General features: G+C 47.5%; 1 long non-coding RNA gene across 1 annotated transcript; it reads left to right on the top strand.

The window, feature by feature from the left end:
- The first annotated feature begins 2,118 nt into the window (after positions 1-2,118).
- On the top strand, positions 2,119-21,110 carry LOC117013108 (uncharacterized). Its single transcript, XR_004421275.1, has 4 exons — positions 2,119-3,201; positions 12,074-12,201; positions 19,706-19,830; positions 19,914-21,110. It is a non-coding gene; the product is annotated as an uncharacterized LOC117013108 (long non-coding RNA).
- The last annotated feature ends 503 nt before the right edge of the window (positions 21,111-21,613 follow it).

Here is a 21,613-nt window from a genome sequence, read left to right as displayed (position 1 = left end):
TCCACGCAGCCTTCTTCATACCATAGCCCTCCGTGCGCCTGAGGAATGTGAGGAGGACTGGAGTTTACCAGTCCCGGGGGACCCAGGCCTCACTCATATCTAGAGAATTGAGCTGGAACTTCACGTTCCTTCTCCCACCTTGGATTTGACCATTTGAATACCAAATTCCTGTTACCTCTAGGATGACACCAAAGATGAGCTTGTAGTCTTTCAACGCCAGGGTTCCAAGGAGGTGCCACAGGGGCTGACATAAGGCAGCGGAGGCTCAGTGAGTTCCCTCTACCCCACCCTCACTTCAACAGGAGGAGGAGCTCTGCTTTCATTTCACAGGTGCGTTTCCAGATATGATTTCAGTTTGAAAAAGGATTTGCTTTGAAGGACACACACACACACACACACACACACACACACACACACAGAGTCTGCAAAACATTGCTGTAGCTGAAAGTGTTGGAAGCTCTGGTTCTAGACCTGGCATTATTTGACCAGTTCTAGACTCAGTCTCCTCACCTAGAAATAGATATTTGAAAATATCTTTCCAACCTCAGGATGGTAACTGTCAAATTCTTCAAAGCAGTGTTCTCTAGCTTTAATGTTTGTGACCTGGGGAGTGATTCTGACGTAGGTGGCCTGTAGATCACGTCTTGACAAACATTGCTTTTTAAAAAATACCTAAAAGAGAGCATTTGATTTCTGAAAGGCTATTTAAGAAACTAGTAAGAGTGGTTTCCTCTGGAAGGGAATTGGGAGGCTTGAGGCATGGGAGCATGGAAGACTTACCTTTCACTGTATTCTCTTGTACCTTTTGGATTTTGTACCATATGCATGTGTATTTGAACCATATACATGTATAAATAAATATACATTTATTTGAGAAAATAAATGTTAAACATTTAGAGCATTATTCAAGTACAAGGTAAAAAAAACCCCAAATACACAAATATGACCACTTGCTGTGTTCCCACTGCAGATTGAAGCTGAACCACAGGGAAAGCCAGAAAACCTATTCCTGACGCCTTTGGGAAGAGTCACACAGGGTGACCCAGAGACCCACCAAGAGAAGGGGACAGGGGAGTGACCCAACAGACCTCTCTCTTAGGTGTGTCACTCAAGCTGGATGAAGGGTGGCAGATCTTGAACTGCACATAGTTCCCTTAAGGGAGATACCAAGGATGCCAGAGAAGTTAAAACAAAGTAAAGCAAAACAAACTCAGTACACCGGGCAGTGCCTCCCCCCACCACCCCCAGCTCCCACAGCACAGCGGTACACTTTACGAAAACCGCCTCGAGGTGTTGTGCTAATCTGGTTACTTGGTGGTCCTCTACCTCCAGTGTCAATTCCTCCAAGCTAAAGACCATATCTTGTTCATCCTGTGTGTCCAGGGCCTGTTTACAGACTACATGCAAGTGCCTAAGGAAAGAAAGCTTCTCATTGCCCCACGTCAGGCATGAGTGCAATTGCTACTACTGCACCACCCAACCGCAGCAGTTTACAGCAACCAAACAGCCTTCCCTTCTATTCCAGCCGAGCTTTCTACAATCCTGTAAAACAGACATTATTATTACCTTCATTGGACAAAGGAAGAAACGGTCTTATTTCTACCATCTCGTATTTTGTGGCGATGTCTTGGCCAAGTCACTTCACTTTGGTTTTGTCATCTGTAAAATGGAAGCCATTGTTGCTGATATATCCACAGGCCAGGGAACACCTAAGAATGCAAGTGTTCAAAAAGGTGACTAGCCAGAAGCAGTAAGGGAGGGGCAGAGATCAAATTTAAACCCAGGCTTTTAAAATGAAATATTTCTGCTGCCCCACCAAACTCAGGAAGTAGCTATTAGCTCCTTATCATATAAGATGGTGCAGAAATACTTAGAAAGTATTTTTCTTTCTTTTTTTTCTTTTAAAGATTTTATTGGGGAAGGGGAACAGGACTTTATTGGGGAACAGTGTGTACTTCCAGGATTTTTTCCAAGTCAAGTTGTTGTCCCTTCAGTCTTCGTTGTGGAGGGCGCAGTTCAGCTCCAGGTCCAATAGCCGTTGTTAGTTGCAGGGGGCGCAGCCCACTAGGGCTTGCTGGAGTCGAGGAGTCAAAATGGCAACCTTGGGTTGAGAGCCCACTGGCTCATGTGGGAATCGAACTGGCAGCCTTCAGGCATTAGGAGCAGGGAGCTCCAACCGCCTGAGCCACCGGGCCGGGCCCCAGAAAGTATTTTTCTCTTCTTGCTTTTAGTCATCATTCGGAATTTGTTAGGAGAGAGGGGACAGACAAAGGTATACTTTTATATTTATTTAATAATCTTTTATTGAGTACTACTATGTACACAGGTGCTGGGGAGGCAAGTACAATTATGATACAGAGAAAAGGAAGAAAATTTTAACTTCTTATTGCAGGCTGTTGCCTGTAGGGAAAGTATGTGAATCAGAATCCTGGAATATTAGTGCTGGAAGGATTCTTAGGGGTGAATATAGACCTTCTTACATAGATGGGAAAACTGAAGCCCAGAATGGGGAAAGGGCTTGACCAAGCTGCACAAGTTAGAACATTCAAGTGATTTTTAATGAGATTTATTAATGAGAAAATAGTATTGGTCCTTAGCTTCTGATCCAAATGGAGGGAAGCAGGGCAAGGTGGAGTGCGTGAGAAGACAGGAGGGGGAGGGTGGAGTCATCCTGCAAAAGGAAGCCAGGGAGCCCAGAACAGGATCCAGGACCTTGACCCTCTCTCTCCCTCCTGGTGGGGAGATCCTTGAAGCCTTCCATTCCCTCAACAGAGGAAGTAAGCAGAAAAAGAGGAAGACTGGCACATCGAACTCTGAGCCCAGCCTCCGAGCGTTTTCCAGACCCTTACTCCAGGGACTGACAGTGGAGGGATAGGAATTCTCTTTTCTGCCAGAAAAGTATCTCGCGATGTGCTTTTTCCAAGTCACTTCACCCCTCAGTTTTGTCATCTGTAAGATGGGGCCACTGTCCCTGCCACATCGCAGGCCAGGACGGTATAAGAGGATCAAACGAGAGAAGAGTAAAGCCGAGATTATTCGTGCCTGGCTTTTCCTGCAAACAGATTTCTACCCCCTCCCCCAGGACCTGTCCCAAAGAGGCGTCTGGAAATTCAACAGAGCCAGCCAGTCTGGGAGTTAAACAATCAGCAGCCCTACGCGGAGATCCGCCGAGACAGAACAGCTATTCAGACGGCGGGGGCGGTGAGTGGGGGCCTGAGCAGCGAAATGTGGAGAAAGAAGCGTTTCACACGCGTCCCCTCTCGGCCCACGCTCGTTGCCATGGTCGCCCCCCTCCCCGCTCCGCTCGCAGCCGGCACGGAACCCCGGGCTCGCACGGGCCTGGGCGCCCGCAGGGCGTTCCCCTGGGCTTCCTGGTTTGTGGTGGAGGGAGCGCGGAGCGGGTCACGTCCAGGAAGGACGAGTCGCCCGCGGCGAGGACCCGGCGTCCGGCGGGCAGCGGCCCCCGCCCAGCCCGGCCACGCCTCTGCAGGCGCCACGTCCCGGGAAGCGAGCAGTCGCTTGGAGCGACGCCCTCTCGGGGCCGCGCTGGGCCGCGGCGGGGCGGGGCCGGGGAGCCCCGCGACAGTGACCTAGGAGCCCGCGTCCTCGCCGCGCCCGCGTCCCCGCCACGCCCGCGTCCCCGCCGCGCCCGTGACTCGGGAGCCCCGCGCCCCTGCCACGCCCGTGACACAATGGCCGTGGGTCTGCCCTCCCCACAACCCGGGGGCGCGGGTTCCCGCCGCGCCCGCGCCTCTTCCCAGCCAGACGTGACGATTTCCGCAGCGCGGGGCGTCCGCTCGCAGTTGGAGGCGTACTGTCTGTCCCTCGCCGACCTCCTTTGTCAGCTCCGGATACTTGCTCGATTGAGAGTTGGCAACTTGGGGTCCGAAAGCCACCCGGAGAAGGAGCTCAAAGAACTTTCGCGGGGTCCTCGCCTCTGCTGCCTGGGGTCAGGTCTGGGAGCATTCTTTCTGCGCTTGGCTAACACTCTGTGGGAGCCAGTGGGGAACTATAGGATGATAACCGATGGCAGAGAGGGATGCAGAGCGCCCATGGGGCAACCCTGTGCGTTTTACTGATGAGAAAACCGAGGGGCAGTGAGGGGGGCTGACTTATTCAAGGTCAAGGTCCCGCTGTAAGTTACGGCACAGCCAGAATGGGAGCCCACGGTTGTATAGCACAGCCCAGTGCGTTTCTCCAACACTCCCATACCCTACCTCAAATTAAATCAAATCCACCCTGAGGCTAAGGACAACTAGACTTTTTGCCAAGAGTGGTTTGGCTAAATTAGTGAAATGCCTGAAAAAATGGAAGGTTTCTATTAAAAGCTGTCTCCACGGGCCCAGAGTATTATAAGCGCTCACCCACTGGCTCCACAAATCACCTGCACAACTTCCTCTACATTCGCAGCCAGGCAGCTCTAGACCTCCCTGCAACTCCCCACCCCCCAACTCCTTGGCATTTTCTTCTCTGGCACCTGGAAGGGGCAGAGAGGCCCAGAGACCTGGTTTGACCCCTACCTTCTGTGTTTCTTTGTCATAAAAACATGCCCGAGGCTGGGAAAGGAGGTAGGGGAATGGGAGGTGGATTTGATTTTTCTGCTATCTTATACCTCCAGTTGGGGTTCTTCCACTCTTCCACAGGCAGTTCTCAAACTGTGTCCTAACTCTATGTAGACATCCCTTCATTCCTGGTCTTTATGGAGTGCTAATTTAGCCATTATCCAAACACACCATGGCAATGTTTCAAACCACACCAAGGAGGACCCACCACATCAAATGTGGCTCTTCCTAGATCACTGCCCTGCCCCCAAACATTTCAGAAAGGAAATGGCCAGCTACTGCCATTGTGGTAGATTGCAAACCTTAGCCTGGCCAAGACTTGCTTTGGTCAGGATAACCCAGAGGGGGAGCTGAGAAAGCCATCTGATAATCTGGATCACTCCCTCAACCTGCGGGTGCTTTAATCAGACTTATTAATGGGAAAATAGGAGTGTTGGTCCTTAGCCTCCTCAGCCACCCTCTAGACATTCTGTGCCTCTCTCCCCATTCCCTTGGAGAACTCCTCCATCTTCTCACTTATTGAGAAACACTACCTCATGGGACACTGGGATGACAGACCTCAAAATGCTTTCAGATGACTGATCTATGCCCAAAGAAGGAAGAGAGGCACGTCTAACCCCCAAGTTATCTTCATACCTGACTACATAATGTATACACATAATTTCTTTGTGTCCCAGGAACCAACTAGGTTGGGACACTTGGATCAAGCTCCTCTTGATTTGAGGGTTTAGGAATCCTGGGCCTTTTACTTCTCTGTGCCTCTCCTGCATTAGGGCCCAATCCTGGAAGTGAGGTTGAGGTCATCACAGACTTTTTTTAGTATTTCCCCCCCTTCACCAGGCTCCTCCCCCCCTCCAGAGCAAGCTGTTGTTTCTCAGTCTAGTTGTGTAGGATAGCTCCCTGGCCCCTGGCCCATGCTGGTATTATGAGCCTTGCGCTCCCCCCTGCTGAGGCAGTTGGTCACCAGCCATCGCTTACAGATGACAACTTTCACCAGCTACCCATGGCGGCACACAGCAGCCAGCTGCAGCACAGGGCAGTTTACGCCAACCGGCTGCTCATGGCAGCCCAGCTCCAAGGAGAACTGTTGTTCACAATCTTAGCTGTAGAGGGCGCAGCTCACTGGCCATGTGGGAATCGAACCAGCCACCTTCTGTGTGAGGAGCACCGCGCTCCAACCGCCTGAGCCACTGGGCCAGCCTCATCACAGACTATTAAATAAGGAAGCCACTGTCAAGATCCACTGGCCTGACCCTCTCATTTTGTTGTGACTCCATAATTATTTATTAGTATATTGAGTACCTGCCATGTGCTATAGTTAGATGAAATGATCAAGACAACTCTCTTCCCTCGAGGAGCTCATAGTAGGAGCAGAAGACAAATAAGTCTGCCACTGATTACAAACAATGTGATAAGAATTGTGACAATTATGTGCAAAGTGCAGGAGTGACTGAGGAGGGACCAGCTTTGGTTGGGGAAGAATCAAATACACAGAGGATGTAATGCCTGAGCTGGGTTTTGAAGGATGAACGATTGGCCCAGAAAGGTGGGTTGGGATAGAGGCTGTTAGGACTAAAACGTCGTTTTCTAGGCTGGTGTTCTTTCCATAAAACGTCACTCTTTCTATGATCTTGAGATGATTTGCCTGGGGAAGCTGGAGGCCTGAATTCCCAGCTGCCTGAAGTGGGGCACCAATGCAGCAGCCTGGGAAAGGCCGTTGCTATGTTCAGCCTTGACCCAGTATCCATCAGCAAGACCAGATCTGCCTGGGCAGTTGAGGGAGGAAATGAGAGACAACCTTTCAGGCAGACGGCAGTGAAGATTTGAATCCTTCAAAATCTTGGCATGGCCTGGAAGGACAGCAGGGTCTAGTTGTTTCATTTATCCTAGGCAAGGAGAGGAGAGGTAATTTCCATTTCTCTCTCCATTTGTAAGCACCAGACACATAGCCTGGTGCATTTGATTCTTGATTATCTGTGTGTGGCTTATCCACTGGTGAAGAAATTGTTTCCCAGACTTTTTGGTCCCTGCCATCTGGCTTGTGGTGCTCAGAGGATGCAAATGTCTTAGCACAAGACAAACCCAACTCCGAATGGCAACTTGCTATATCACATGTGCAATTAATTATAGCATGAATCTCCAATAAAAATGAAGCTACGTTCCATTGTTTTGGATCAGTCTCTATATTGCTTCCACTCCTTTAAAATATGAATAAATTGGAATGTTTATATTATTTTGAAAGACTGGAATAAGAGAAATACCAATATGCAAGTGAAAGGATGAGAAAGGAGTGCTACAGGCGGTCCTGAGACTAACTTCCTGAGGGATGGAGCCTCAGCTCTGCCATGAACTTGCAGTATGGCCTTCGGTGGTCACCTTACTCCAGGAGTCCGTTTCTTTGAGGGGTGAGTGTGAGGACAGAGTCCCAGAGAGCAGTTTCCAGGCTCTCGGCCTCACGTGGAAAGATGTGGGCTCAGGTAGTAGATGGCCATCAGCTGTGACTAGTTGGCCATCAGCTGTAACCAATTAGCCATTGGCCACTGATACAACTGCCACAGCTGAGACAGTAAGTGCAGATTGCAGTTTGCAAGGGGTTGGTTTGTTGGTTGGTAGGCAGAGAAGCGGACGGCAGATTGTGGACCGCTCCCTGTGTCTTCAACCCAGCCGCCAGCGAGAATATAGTGGTATGACTCCTACCTATGGCTCCATTGGTGTTCCTTTTTGGCCTCACCATATCCTGCATTCTTGGGTGGGGAGTGGGAGCTGAGACCCTGCATGCCAGTGAGATGTCAAGGAATGTGACACATGGTGTTTTGACTTAGAGAGTTTTGACTCTTGATCCTAAAGCCCATCTGCCTGACTTGATCCCTATGTCATGTGGAAAACAGTGTCTCCTGGTGATTGTTTAGCACAGCAGTCTAGAACAGTAAAGTGAAGGAATATAGCTAGGATTGAGAAGAAAATGCACGTAGCCCAGGCCTGGGTGAGCACATGGAGAGGGAAGTCTGGGAGGTGGGCTCAGGGACAGGCACAAAGACCAGATGCTGGTGACAGGGCTGGCTTGGAGGAAAACCAAGGAGGCAGAAGTGGCTGTACACAGTCCTTCCAGTTATTAGTCAGGCGGCCTTGAGGGAGCCTGCGCTCCTGCCATTCCCCCAACTGATGGTTTAATTTAGGGGGCAGCTCTTGGGATTCATTCAAATGGTCCCTGAGTTCGGTGGAGGTTTCAGACGTTCCACCATAGGTGTCTCCTGAGCTGAAATCCCCGGTTGTCTCCCTGATGTGTCTCTAGGGTCTGCAAACTTGGATCATAAAGAGATGGAAAAAACCAAATCCTTTGAAAAGGGCCCTGTTCTTTCACTCAAGACAGTGGGTGTGGGTCTTAATAGACCCAAACCAAACATGTCACATCATCCCCAAATACCTAATTCTATTTATTCTCCTTGTGGTAGCGACTTGGGCAGAAAGATATGGCTCCCTCAGGGCAAGAAAGGTAAATAAGGGAGTCTTAATTTGTAACTAGCTAATGTTTGAAGTTCTAATTCTGTAACTTTCCAGGGTGAGCACTATTTTGTGGTCTAAGATTGTCTGGGATATTATTTGCCAGCCCGGGCCACCATCATTCACCTCAGCCGGCCTACATTCCTCTTCTTCAGCGCTTCTGCTGCTCCAGGTCTGCACCAGGCGGCATCTCCCCAGTGAGTTTGCTGGGTGTTAATCCACCACCATGCTGGCTTACAGGAATGAATATCTTCTCACCTGGGCCTGGCCCAGCATGAGGCGAAATGAAAAACCCAGCTGTGGAATCAGTGCACCAGTCAAAGCAGCTCAGTGGCTTCCTAAACGGATTTTTGCAAAGTCACAACCAGAAAGTAAACAAAGTAATTTCTACATGCTGAATACCGACTGTTCTCATTTTTCAGATCAATATTCCTGACTCCAGGAGGGCATCCCTCATTACTCTGACTGGGCGATCTCTATTCCTCTGCTTCTGACCCCTTTCAGGGCTTGATCTGGTCACCTCACACAGGAGGGACTGTGCTTCTGCATTCCTCCTCCAGGGACCCCCACCCCACTCCTCCAGGGACTCCCACCCCACATCCACACCCATCTATTTACTCAAGGGGGAGCCTTCTCTGCAAAAGTCTTCTTTGGATTAATCGGTACCCACCCACTCAGGGTGGCCACACTCTGTGGTTACCATTCCGGCCATCCACTGACAACATTACACAGTGTGATTTACCACTTTACATGGTTATTAACACTTCCTGGGCACCAGTGGGTAACACAGAATACCAGCCCAGAATACAAGGTCCTGCATAGTTTTCTTCTTCCCTGTCTTTGTCTTTAACATCAAATCCAGGTGCTTGGGACAGTGGCATGGCCTTAAGTCGGGTTCCCTGGAAACTGATGATTTGGGAGAGGAAGTCTTTACTGCCCACTCCCACTCCTCCTTTTTAAAATCAGCCCTCAGATAGTGTTCCTGGCACAGGCCTTATATCAGTCAGGGCTCTACCAGGAGAAACAGAACCAGCAGATGTGTGAGCGTGTGTGTACGTGTGTTTTATATATAGAAATAGTTTTAGATATAGATAGATATAATTGATTTATTGCAAGGAGCTGTACAATTGTGGGGGGCTGTCTAGACGAGTCTGAAATCTCTTAGACAGGCCGGTAGGTTGGAACTCTCAGGTAGGAGCTGCTGCAGCAGTCCACAGCAGAATTTCTTCTTCCTCAGGGAAAACTCAGTGTAGATCTTAAAGCCTTTCAACTGATTAGATGAGGCCCCCCCCCCAAATTATTGAGGAGAATCTCCTTTACTTACAGCCAACTGGCTGTAGCTGTTGAATACCATCACAGCAACACCTAGATTTGTGTTTGATTGAATAAGGGTACTGTCGCCTGGCCAAGCTGACACACAGAATGAACCATCATCGGCCCGATGGCAGGAAAGGCAAACCCATACCCCAAATTTGTGTTGATTTCAGTCAAGATGAGTTGTTGCCTCGTCCAGAGTGGAAGGGATCCAATGTAATCATGTTATCTGCAAGTGGCGAGTTGATCTCTGAGGAATGGTGGTGCCGTTATCAGGGGCATGGCATTGGTCTCTTACCAGCAAGCAGGTTGGTTGGCAGTGGCTAGATGAATCTTGGTGAGTGGTCGGCCGCCCGTGCTATTTGGTCCAGTTATAGCTTTCATTCCCTACCTCCGTGGATCTCCATGCAGCCAGAGTGAGTACTGGGGTGACAGGGGCTGGCTAATGTCTACTGACCCAGTTCTTCGGTCTCCGTGGTGTGTAGTGCATCTTCTGCTGGATGCACTGACGTGTGGTATGAAGATCTTCACATTTCATGCCCCTTCCCATAGGCCCGTCCGCATGTCTCTTTCCCATGCCTCTTTGTTCCTGATCTTCCAAACTTTATTCCTCAAGCCCCTAGACAACTAGTCAAGCTATCTGCCTCTGCTCATGTCTCTGGTATATTCTTACCTTGAACGACTTCTCTTTCCATACGCAGTGAATGTCCAGGTGCACTGCCAAAGCTCGGCCCACTGGGAGGATTTTCCTCGCTGCTGTTTTTCAGGACTACTCAGAATAGGACTGTAGTGCAACAACAGTCTATTCCCAGCTGGCATCCAGCAAGCCAACCCATCTGTGAACCAGGCTCTGCTTCCCCCCCTTCCTTCTGATGATCACAGTGAACCACCCCACCCCCACTCCCATGTAGCCACCACACGCGTATGCAAAAGGAGAGGCACCGGTGTAATGGTGGCGGATGACCTAGGAGTCTGGGCCACATGCTTGTGTAGCTTATTTGTACGTCTTACTTGTGTCCTGTCTTCATTTGTCAAGTTCAATCCTGGATATATTCCTTGCATCTTAGAGTGCTGCCTGACCGTACGCATTGGTGGGTCTGACAGAATCAAGCTCAAGAAGGGCAGTTCCAGCTGCATGAACTCTGATGGCCATGGTCAAGTGTTCTGTTTCTATCAGGGTCCAGTGGCATTCCAGAAGCTGTTTTGCAAAAGGTTTATAATGATCTTATGCAAATGGCATGGACCTGCTCCAGATCCTATGTGTCTACATAATTCTCTTATTGGGACTTGCCATAAATTCCACATCATTTTTTCACCGATCCCTCTAATGCTATACTTGTATGGCCCTTACGTACAGGTGGTAGGCCTGTTTGCACCATGGCCTGGATCTGGTACCCCACCCCAAAGATTTGTCCTTTATTTTGGATGCCCTAGATCACTGGACATCGAAACATTTCACCAATGTGGAAGGCCCTCGAATCTTCCTAAGGCTTATTTTCCACCCTCTAGAATACACATGTCTTAGAAAAGCCTCCAAAATACTTGCCACTTCTCGTCTATCTAGTCTGCTTAATACAATGTCATCAGTGTAGTGGATCAAGGTCATGCTCTTCAGGATGTCCAGACAAGTTAGGTCCCTTTGGACTGTATTATAGCAGAGGATGGGAGAGATGATACAGGTGGGAGGTAGGGGGAATAAGACCAATATGTAAATTTTAATCCATCTAAAGTGAATGTAAATTTTTTCTGACTTTGCTTGATAGCGGTGGAAAAGAAAGCATTCACTAGATCAATGGCCACAAACTATGTACCCAAGCCTGTGTTCATCAGCTTTAGCGAAGATACCACATCTGACACAGCATCTTTCATTAGGGCTATTACTTACTGAGTTTGCAGTTGTCCATTTTAACCCCCTAGGGTCTGTCTGGCTTTTGCAGGGGCCAAAGGGGCCTCTATTCTGCAAGCGTGCTATCATCCCCATTGCTATTGGGGAGTATAGTTGTGTAACGTGGGCTGTGGCCTACAGAGAACAGGCACTTGGAGCTTCTCAGTGACAATCGTGGCCCTCTCACCAGATACTTCTTATCCCTTTGATAAAAGGGGGTATTCTCCAGGCTGTCCTGCAGAAGACAGTTCGCTGTTCAATTTTCTAGCTTTTCTTAGTATATCCACTCTAGCATGCCCACTTCTCTGAGCCTTTACTTAATTGACTTCTATAGCAGTTTTCGCTTTCTGCTTCTCTTAGCATAGGCCATTGCTTTCTCCCAACTTCCAACAGCCATCCCGGCAGCATGTTAGCACCAGCTCCTGGGATCTTTGTTAGAGGCCATTATCAGAAGGCTCCCATATTAATAAACTCTCACTTATACACCACCCGAAACCCTTGGTCCAGTCCCATAATACTGGCTTCTGTCCGTTCATGCTGATTAGGTCCTGCGACTTCAGGATATGGAACCTGGTCAGAGTCCAGTCAGGAGACAGAAACCACACAGTAATTTGAACAGGAAAAGTTTAAAATGTAGAAAAATGAAGTATAACAGGGACCTGGAATAATGAAGGATTGGCTAATAAAAAAACACAAAAGAACTCAAGAGTATAGGGATAGCAGATAAAAGGAATGCTTACTACCCCTGTACTGAGACAGATCACCCAGGGAAGAGGCCACCTTGGGGCTGACACCCAGATCTCGTTGACAGGACAGTCGGGACTCATTGGACGGCAGAAAAGTCACTGTGCTGCTGAGCAGCTAGGACCTTCTGGAAATCTGCAATGCACAACTCGCCAAAATCTGTCCTGGAGGATGCCTGGGAAAGCCATGCACGAGGTGTGTCATTGGAGGCGGTCCACTATGAAACTGCGAGGTAAGGCTGCTGGCTGCTGCCAGCTGCACGCGCCACACTGGGCAATGGAGAAGCTGCTTGTGCTGCAGCAGGCTGCCAAGAGTAGCACCCCAGACCTGGGAAGGAAAGCCCCTTTCTCCTGAAGTTTCTCCATGGCCTGCTAGTGACAAAGCTTAACACTATGCCAGCTGGCAAAGGAGAAGTATTTAAGGGGCTCAGATCCATTCTCACCAATAGGCAATGAAGGATGTGTAGGCGCTAAGAGACAAAAATTGACAACTGGCTGAGTCCTTTTCTTCCTTTAGGAAGGCTAGCACTTCCCTGGCTCGTATGTTGTGACTTGAGCCTCGTTATTGGTCTGGTGGCCAGGAGAGAGGTGGGGTAGATCCAGAGAGGGGTGCATTATTGCAAGGCAGAGCCTTCTGCACCCTCTTTAAGCAAGAAGGGAACATCAGCCTCTTACAGGGAGGAGTGAACCACATGTTCACTCCTCCCAGAGGGTTCAGGGAGCTCTGGGATTTCATGGACCCAGACGTCCCCATTATAAATCTCAGGGTCCCACCGTTTCCCAAGCAGGGCCTTCACCTTGTCACAGAAGGCTTGCAGTGGATGAGAATTCAACTCTACCAGGAGCTCTGCCTCTTCTATCATTAGTCTTGGGCCGCACCCTCAGTTTTCTTAAATTCTGGGTGCAGAAGGTGAGAGTATCTCTCTAGACGCTGCCAAGGCAATTACTTTTCTGCGGCTGCATAACAAACTATCACAAACAGATACCTGAAAGCAATTCTGTAGGTAGGGCATCTAGGCAGGCTGGACTGGGTCAACTGTGTCATATATCATGTTTCCCCAAAAATAAGACCAGGGCTTATATTAATTTTTGCTCCAAAAGATGCATTAGGGCTTATGTTCAGGGGATGTCATCCTGAAAAATCATGCTAGGGCTTATTTTCCGGTTAGTTCTTATTGTCGGGGAAACAGGGTAGCATAACCATAGGAGTAGTAGCTCATGGTATTAACGAGTTCCAGGGATTAGGGTGTGGCATTTTGAGGGGCTATTTTTAGAGTTCTGCCTACTGCAGTACCCCTCTGGCCTCCAAAGATTCATATCCCTCCCAAATGCAAAATGCAGTCACCTCTTTCCAAGGTTCTCAAACTTCTCATCCTATATTATGGCATCAATTCCAAAGTCCAAATTCTCATCTAAACATCATCAGCTCAAAAATCGAAAATTTCATCATTTAAGTCAGGTGCAGATGAGTCCCGAGTATGACCCTTTAAGTACAGCTCCTGACACAACTGCTCTCCAATTACGGACCCGCGAAACTAAAGAAATAAGTTCTATGCCCTCAACACTCCCCACATGCAATGGTGGGACAGGCACAGGACAACAATTACATTATGGTTCAACAACTATATTTTAGGAAAGGTCACCAGTCCAGAGCTGTGTTTAAATCCGGTCGAGCAAACTCCATTAAGTTTCAGGCCTGGAAATAACCTTTCATGACTCTTGACTCTGCCCTCTGGGCAGTTAGATCCACCCTGAGTCACTCACTCTTCCTTTCTCATGAAAGATGATGGCACATGTTTGTAGCTGAGTTTTGTGAACCGGCTTCCTGCCAGTAAAATATGGGGGACCCAAAGCCTTCTTTCATTTTCTACTCTTGTCTCTTCCAGTCCAAGCTCACAGTGTTTCTGCAGGTCTAAAGTTCTCAAGAACCTTGTAGACTATGCATGGACTGCACAGGGATTTGCTCCGTTCGGCAAAAGGCTCTCCCCATGGGTCTGTCTGGGATAATCCCTCAGAATTTAGCTTCTGCTGAGAAGGCTAAGGGGAAAATACCCTCAGCTTTCTAGAGGTGCCCTGGTTTGATGGAGATCTGAAGAATTCCCTTGCTAAGGGTTAAACTGTGTCCCCTGCCCCAATTCATATGGTGAGATCCTAACCTCTACCGTCTCAGAATGTGGCCTTATTTGGAAATGGGGTTGTTGCAAAAGTAATTAGTTAAGATGAAGTCAACATGAACAGGGCAAACCCTCAATCCAATATGACTGGTGTCCTTATAAAAGGAGAAAGTTGGTTACAGACATGCACACAGGGAGGACACCATGTGAAGATGGAGGCAGAGATTGAGCTGATGCTTCTACAAGCCAAGGAGTGCCAAAGATTGCCAGCAAACCACCAGAAGCTGGGGGACAGGCCTGAGACAGGCAGATGTTCAGTCTTCAGAAGGAACCAAACCAACCCTGCTGACACTTTGACCTTGGTTTTGTAACCTCAAGAACTGTGAGACAATACATTTTTGTTGTTTAAGCCACTTAGTTTGTGATACTTCAGTGTGGCGGCCCTAGCAAACTAATACAACCCTGAATCTCGTGACTGACTGGCCTTTGGGTCTTTCTGGAGTTTCAGCCGAAGGTTGAACAGCCACGCACCCGGGCTTTCCTCTAGGCCAGTTCTGACAGCCCTTTCTGGGTTTTAGTATCTTTTGCAATCAGGATAGGCTGAGAATTTCCCAAATCACCAAGTCCTGGTTGCTTTTTGTTGAATAGTTCTTCCCTTAATTTCTTTCTCTCCTCTTGTATTTTACTATAAGCAGCAAACAGAAACCAGGCTTTGCTTACAAAGTCTCGACTAAATATCCGGGCTCATTGCTTGTAAGTTCTGCTTGCCACATAACTGCCAGACACAATTCTGCTAAGCTTTCTACCTCTACATAACAAAATTGCCCTTCCTTCAGTTCCAATAACATATTCACTTCCTTCTGAGCCCATTAAGTGTCTTAAAGTCCAGGTTTCTACTAATGGTCTGTTCATGGAGATTGAGGCTTTCTCTAAGGCAATTTAAGATCTTTCTATAATTTTCCTCATGTTCTGACCAGCATCTTTGAACATCGTATTTGTACCAAAGTTCTGTTCAAGGCAACCTAGGCTTTTTTCATCATACTCCTCAAAATTCTTCCAGCCTCCACCCACTGCCCAATTCCAAAGCAATCCCACGTTTTTAGGTATTTGTTACGGCATCCCACTTCTAGATACTCACATCTGTTTTAGTTTTCTATTGCTGCATAATGACTATCACAAATGTAGTGGCTCTAAACAACACAAGCCCTCTGACTTTCACACTTGCCTTCAGTTGGTGATTGAACACCTCTGGCCTTTCATCTTTCCTTAATGTAGCAAAGGTGTGCACCAAAAGCCTTCAGATTCAATGTCTTCAGAATTAGTACCTCCCCACCCTCTCAAAGGCCTGTGATATTACCACCTCCCTGTCGTTCCTTCCCTTCTATGGTTCACTAGTCAAATTTGAAGAATTGTCCCACTTCAGCATCAGAGGGCTGGCAGTCCCACCTATCACTAGTGATGGAGTCTTCACTACCAGCTGCCCAGCATGGGTCCAAAATCCCATTTTACAGTCAGCTTTCCTGAACCAGTCCTGGCACCAACTGTATGAGATCAGGTTCCCTGGGAACTGTCTCGAGTGTTGAGAATCACAGCCTGGAGAGACTTCAAGGTAGAAGGATTGGACAGAAGTCAGGACGGGCAGAGCTGAATTGTGATGCTTTGGCGACCAAGGCCTCAGCTGACCTCACAGGGAGTTCGGGAAAGGGTGGCACTTCAAAATTGTTCCACCTGGAGACAATAGGTCCGGGTCTTTATACCTCTGCACCAAGCAGTCATTGGATGTGGGCTGCCCCTGGGGAGGGGCAGAAGTGTGACTTTGGGGGAGGTGGCTGTCTTCAGCTGGGAGCAATTCCTGGAGAAGGACAGGTGAGAGCTGTTAGCACAAACACTCTGGAGCAGCAGGGAGCGTGAAGGCCTCAATCCTGAGCGGGAGAATCTGGGTTGCACACCACGGCACCCCCTGCGACTACTGTTTTCTCTATCTCCTAAGAGCTGTTTGTACTTTGTATTAATTGTCTGTTGCTGCACAATAATTTATCTCCAAACTTAGTGGCTTAAAACAACAAACATTTATTATCCCATAGTTTTCTGTCGCTCATGAATCTGAGCGCAGCTTAGACAGTGTCTCTGGTTCAGGGTCTTTCATGAGGTCATCAAGCTAAGGGCTTGGGCTACAGTCACACTTGGAAGTGGGCTACAGAGCCCACTTCCAAGTTCACTCACATGGTTTGCAGACTGTTCCCGGTCATGTTCTCCACAGGTTGCCTAAGTGTTTTCATGATGTGGCAGCTGGTGAGTGGAGAGACCACACCCAAGTCTTTTTGTCACCATCCTTAGTAGTGACATCACATCACTTCTGTTATATTCTTTTCCGTACAAGCAAGTCACTGAATCCAGCCCAACTAAAGAGGAGAGGAGAGGATGAGGGTAACAGGAGGTAAAGATCACTGGGGCCATCTGAGAGCTGTCTGTCACAAATACTACCTGACAAAGACTGAGCTGAGCATTTTACCTGCATTGCTTTATTTAATCCTCACAATAACCGTAAGGGCGTTGCTAGTAATACCCTCTTTTTCAGATGTGGAAACAGGCTCAGAGTGGTTAAATAACTTGCTCATGGGCACACAAATTACCGTGTAGGAGAGAAGATTGAGCCCAGTTTTGTCTGTGAACAAGCCTGTGTGTTTCTAACTCCTTTATTATACCGTCTCCCACATCTTGGGGAGCCTCAAAATTGTTGCAAAATATAGAAGCTAAATAGGGTGCTGCTATGCTTTTGGTGCAGGGACTGAGGGACCTGTCAGAGGGCTCTAAAATCAGGCATTTCCTAACTCAGAAAGTTCAGGAATAAGGCTGGGAACGCAGAAAAGCAGGCCAGAAGACTGGGTGGAGGGGAATTCTGAAATGGTTGTTACTGGTGAGATCAGCTGTGGATATGAGAAAACCCTCCCTCCTTTCCAATTCATAGCTTCTAAGTATGGATTGGAAAAAGGAGTAGCAGGGACCTAGAAATGAATCAGCTAAAAGTATTATTCATTTATGACCAAAAAAGTTAACCTTTTTGCCTACAGGACTGTGCAGTTACAAGCTCCTGGCAACTGTGAGATGTAAATCTGAGGGCTGTTCCAAGTCACCTACTGCTGTGTAACAAACCACACCAAGTCTTAGTGCCTCATGCAATACTTTATTTCTAGCACTTCTGTGGGTTGGCTGGGCAGTTATTCTGCTGGTGTCACCTGGGCTCCTAGCCTAAGCATGCATTGAGTTGGAGTGTCAGCTAAGCTGAAAGGCCTGAGATGTCCTTCCCCACGTCGGGAGTCTTGGCAGGGACAGCTGGGACCTCTCCATGCAGTCTCTGGTCTTTCGGTGCTCTAGCCTGAACTTCTTCCCTTGGCAGTCATGTTCCAAGAGAATAAAGGCAGAAGCTGCAAGACATCTTGAGGCCTAGACTCCAGAACTTGCACATCATTTCTGCCGCATTCTCTTGGTCAGAGAAGCCACAAGCTCGGCCCAGATTCTAGGGAGTGGAGAATGGCAAACCTCTTACTGGAAATTCATTGGGAGAGAGGCAAGTGCATTCCGCAAAAGGGTGTGGACACAAAGAAGTCTGACTCATCCAGGGTCGTTATTATTACCATTTACAGTGGAGATCTCGGGAAGGAAGTTTATTATGACTTTGGTACCAGTGGGTAGCAGTGGGTTACAGGTCCATGAGGAAGGGCTGCAGTGGGCCTGAGATTTGAACTGTCCCTACTGCAGGTGCTGGAATCAGCAATGGTTAGTCTATGCCCGGGGCTGCAGAGCTCAGACCCAGTCAGCAACAGAAACACGTAAGACTTCAGATGTTCGAAGATCCAGTTCAAACAAGCTGATTCTATACAAAAGGGAATTCAGGCTGCTGTTGGAATTCAGTAATACACATACAAGTTCTGACAATTAAGTTCGTAAACTTGTTGCATCGATGTTGCTAACCTTTTTGTGACACCAGAGGGATTATTCATTATGAATTTGTACCAACTGGACAGTTAACTAAGTTTACTATTTGGAAGTGCTGAAAAGGCTGCATGAAAAAGTTAGGACGACCTGAACTTTTCGCCAACAATTCATGGCTCTTGCATCACGACAATGCACCAGCTCACACGGCACTGTCTGTGAGGGAGTTTTTAGCCAGTAAACAAATCACTGTATTGGAACACCCTCCCTACTCACCTGATCTGGCCCCCAGTGACTTCTTTCTTTACCCAAAGATAAAGGAAATATTGAAAAGGAAGACATTTTGATGACATTCAGGACACCAAGGGTAATACGACGACAGCTCTGATGGCCATTCCAGAAAGTGTTCCAAAATTGCTTTGAAGGGTGGACTAGGCACTGGCGTCAGTGCATAGCTTCCCAAGGGGAGTACTTCAAAGGTGACCATAGTGATATTCAGCAATGACGTGTGTAGCATTTTTCTAAGATGACTTCGCGAACTTAATTCTCCGACCTCATACGCACTGCTTTACAACAGGTTTCCTCTAACTGCAGGCAGGATTTCTTAGCGGGTTTTCAAATTAATTTAGAAGTTCATGATCAGCATTTAAAAACTAGGATAGTAAAGGATAAAGGGGGTCAAATATGAGGTGACAGAAGGGGATTTGACTTTGGGTGAACACACCACGCAATATACAGATGTATTATAGAATTGTACACTCAAAACCGATATAATTTTGTTAACCAATGCACCCCAATAAATTTAATAAAATTTTCAAAAAAGAATAGGAACCATCAAGTGTAGCACATACAAAGGTATTTTTTTTGACTTTTTAATTCACTTATATAAATAAGCTCATAGGTGTGTATGTCGGATAGCCGAATAAGGGAAAAATACCTACCTTACTATGGGTCACGGTCAAAGTTTAAAAGCTACTACTGATTTAGTATATGTTGAGGTGGGAGGAGTATGTAATCAATAAAAAAATGTGTTAACATCAGTATCGAGTCCGAGTTACAAGATGATTGAGAATAAGAATGGTAATTCTGTGATTTGGGCAGTTTCGTTCTGTTCTAAGAGGTTTTAAACAAAGGGAACCCTGAACAGTAAGATTTCCTTTCCATATGCTTAACTCCTTCATTGGAATCCTTAGACAGAACAAAACAGGGCGGGTCCTGAGCCGGAAAGGCTGGTGACGGAAAATCAGCGTCTTCCGGTTGGCTGCCGTAATAGCTCTGCCGGCAAGCCTCACCCGGGTCTCGCCACCTGGCATTTTATCACATAATTACTTGTTCACTGTCCCACTGGACCATGAAACAGGTGCTTCCTGACAGCAGGGCTCTGTCTGGTTCACTGCCGAATCCAGTGGCTAGATCAGTGCCCAGCACACAGTAGGCACGCAATGAACATTGGTGCAATAAACGATGGAGCAGAGGAATAGATGGGGATTGGGCAGGAAGAGGAACCTCATCCTAGATGCCACATTTTATGGTCGTCGCCTTTCATTGAATGTACTTTGTAAGCTGTTTCCATCTGTGCTTATTTTTCTTCAAACCAGTTCAGAACCCAATCATGCTGCTTTTTTCAAATACTGTTTTCTCGGATATGTTCAGATTATTGCTCAGCCGGACTGAGTGGTGTTACTAAAACCAATCAGCACGGAGCCAGGCAGCACCAGAAAATGAGAACTAATCACTTTGGCCAGCAGCCTTGAAAACACGTTCTCCTTCATAAAGAGGTCAGCAGCGTTTGTGGGCGGGGCAGCCTATTAGCGGGATGGAGACAACAGTTAATCGCAGATCTGGCTTGTTCATTTTACAGATAAAAAGGCAAGTAATTGAGCAAGGAGACCTCAGAATGTTGTCAACAGAGGATGAGGAAGAAATGAAGAAAGACACAACGGGTATGGCTACTTTTCTTTTCTTTTTTTTTTTTTACTTTGACCATTAGCATTAAGTTGGTTACCGTACACATCCAAAGGCCCAGCATCTTGGAAATATCATGAAGTGGCACACCTTGTACCAGAGTCTCACAAGAATAAAATAGACAATGCTACATCAAGTGGTTAAAAATACACAAAAAAGTAGTTTTAACAGTCTATAAATTTTTTATACTTAAAATCATGATTGAGTTGAAATAAAAAAGTGCATTTCAATTGCTAAAAAAATAATATTGGTAAAGTTAACACAAGAGGGAAAATCAGTACACTGAGGGATCTGACAGGATGCTAGAAAAAAGATGACTCAGGGAAGCGAGGCTAGTTTGGAGATTCAGGAGGGGAGCTGTTCTACCTCACTGCGCTTCCTTGGGGCCAGGCAGCTCTCCTCTCCCTAGTATCTTTCCCATCCTAAGGGATCCTGTCCTACCTACCTGTCACACCCCCAACTGAAAGACTCTTCTAAACTTCTTTGCAGCATGAAAAGTACCTGCCCTACATGAGTCAACTTGACCTTCAATCACGTCTTGGCAGAGGTAGGAGAGGGACACTGCCCCCTTCTGGACTTTACACAAGTACCCCAGCCACACGGCCTCAATCCTTAGGACTTGGCAGGCAGAACAGGGACCAAGCAGCTTCTGTTTTGTCAAACTCCTTTGGACAAATGTTCAACATTCAACAACAAGCTTTGTAAACCTAACACTAAACAATTCCTGGCAAGCAAACTGGATATTCTTTTCTATAAGAAATGAGGAAAAGTGCAAGTGATTTCAGTACTACTGGGGAAAACAAAAATAAAACAAACAAGTTACACCTGGCCACCTGTTACCTAAACCACTCACAGCTTCAGTTTCATCTTTTTTTTTCTTTTTTTTTTTTTTGTCAAGTGTTGGAGTTACAGGTGGACACGTCTATCTATCTGTATTGCTCAGGGTCAGACTTGGCTGGGGAAAAGGAGCCAGGCAGATATCTGTTAGGAGGGCCATTCCAGGTGCAAATGCCTCCTGGCTCTACAGGAAAATGGTTACGGGCTGGTGTTTCCCTTTAGTTGATGCCCTGCTTATTGTGAAGGTGATGCTGCAAGGAGACTCACGGTCAGAGAGCTGAGGAGGGTGAGGAGGGAGCCCGTACACAAGCGACCAACTGAATTCTAACCTGGAGGGGACGGCTGCCGCAGGGGACCTCCCTGACCCCAGCACTTGCTTCCTGGTGTAGCAGACCTCCACTGGAGCAGAGCAGTGAGAAGCGCATCCTCATTCACACTCCAGAGTTACCCCCGCTGCGCTTGGCCTGCTCAGAGAAGTGATGTCCTGCGCTGGTGGTAGGATTTGGAAGAGAAGTAAGGAGGTGGCCTTCCTGCTCTGCATTTAGCACACAGCAATTCCCCGGTGGGAAGGTCCAGGCTTTCAGTCTCGGGGCACCATTATTTTAAAAGAATAATGAAGATGCCTGATCCACAAGGACCTATAACTGACACATCAAACGTTGCATCGTGAAGGCTGAGCAACTACTGGACTTAGTAATAAGGGAAAATGTCTTAAAAAGCAAGATCTACAAATAAGCATTGAGCCAAGAGAGGATGTTC

This window comes from Rhinolophus ferrumequinum, chromosome 21 (genome assembly GCF_004115265.2).
Source record: "Rhinolophus ferrumequinum isolate MPI-CBG mRhiFer1 chromosome 21, mRhiFer1_v1.p, whole genome shotgun sequence".
NCBI classification, from domain to species: Eukaryota; Metazoa; Chordata; class Mammalia; order Chiroptera; family Rhinolophidae; genus Rhinolophus; species Rhinolophus ferrumequinum.
The sequence above is the reverse complement of the archived record's forward strand: the minus strand, read 5'-3'. Positions and strand labels throughout refer to the sequence as shown.